Source organism: Aplysia californica, unplaced genomic scaffold (assembly GCF_000002075.1).
Source record: "Aplysia californica isolate F4 #8 unplaced genomic scaffold, AplCal3.0 scaffold01054, whole genome shotgun sequence".
In the NCBI taxonomy this organism is placed as follows: domain Eukaryota; kingdom Metazoa; phylum Mollusca; class Gastropoda; order Aplysiida; family Aplysiidae; genus Aplysia; species Aplysia californica.
In genome coordinates this window covers 112,246-113,763 of record NW_004798324.1, presented here as the reverse complement: position 1 = coordinate 113,763, position 1,518 = coordinate 112,246, and the positions used below count along the sequence as shown (strand labels likewise).

General features: G+C 39.9%; 1 protein-coding gene across 1 annotated transcript in view; it reads right to left on the bottom strand.

Annotated features, from left to right (window-relative positions):
- Positions 1–1,518, bottom strand: part of LOC101847390 (echinoderm microtubule-associated protein-like CG42247) — a gene marked incomplete in the record, with an annotated part of 114,328 nt that overhangs the window by 13,953 nt on the left and 98,857 nt on the right.

Below are 1,518 nucleotides of genomic sequence, written 5' to 3'. Positions count from 1 at the left end.
TGTGTGTGTGTGTGCGCGTGAGTGTGTGCGTGTGTGTGTGTGTGTGTGTCTGTGTGTGTATCTGAGTAAAAGAAGCACTTCGACACAATAAAAAATCTTAAAGTGGACGGGAAAACAGCCAGATAGGCATACATAGAGATATAACAACAAGTAGAAAAATGAAAGTAGGACCTGCAAGAAGCTCCCTCTGTCTACTCACGAATGATGTGTGAGTGAAATAGGGGAGGACCAATGGCGTGGCGTTAGGGTCAAAGCTCTCCGCTTTGTCAATAACAATTTTAGTATTGTATGTTCCCATCGACACAACAAAGATAATTTTGAAAGCGGGCTGTTTGGACCTTGTCAATCAGAATCAACCCGGGTTGATCGGGGTGCAGTATCTTAACAGAAAGACGGATTGTTTGTAGACATTGCATGTCCCCGCAGACAGTTGACAAAGCAACTGCTTTGACATACGGCATCAGCTTAGAAAAAATTGAACAGAATGGAAGGGACAGTGAAAGAAATGTTGACAGCTACACACAAACACAAGCACACAACCCAACATGGACAACAAATGAAAATGTTGTTTAAATCATCAATTTATACGAATTCACTTAAAGTAAGGTCAATAATTCTATAAAATTACCAATGTCAAAATGAAATAAGTAGTTAAGCATTCCTTTTTCAGGACATTAAATATAAACACACGATAGTGTGAGTTGTCAGATACTAAAGAAATAAGGCAGACGGAACTTTGGAGACACAGGGAGCAGAAAAGTACACGATTTGCCCACCTGCCCCACTACAGTTCTAATAGTAACATTTAGAACAACTAAACTAACAAAACTGTGGAATAAGTCATTAATGTATTATAAGAGGTGTACTATGACATCTACATAGATGACATATTTGTTGAATTGCAATCTAGGAATAATCAACAATAGTCTCATAATGCCGCCATAGACCAGTGCCCTATACTCAATGGGTCAGAAAGAAATATAAACACATTGAACTTAGAATTTTGAACCAGAGGGGAACAAAACTCAAAATGATGACAACTATTAGCAAAAAGATACTGCATTGCCTAATGACAAACAGCATCTGTTGCGCAGTTGGCGGTGAGCTTGTACAAAACACTTAAGTTAAAGATCCGAATTCTGGCAGATATGGTTATCATTTCTGTGTAATCCTCAGAGTTTGGAAAGTTTAGTGCCTCTACAGGGAATCCAGGGCTCTGTTCTCAAAGCTACAGAATAAAGATAAAGTTGCGTCTAGTAAGACAAAGGTATAATAGAAATTACATTGTAATAATAATAATAGCAATAACAATAAAAATGTATATAGCGCCTTCTCTCGTACAATACAACTCAAGGCGCTTTACATGAACACATCCTGTAGAAAGTACAGTGCAAAAAGTGAGGGGTGTGTGCAGTGTGCTGAGGGTTGGGCATGGACGTGCTGTGTGTGAAGGGTGGGAGGGGAGAGGGAGAGGGAATGGAGGGGGGGAGAGGGAATGGAGGAGGGAAAGCTAGGGAG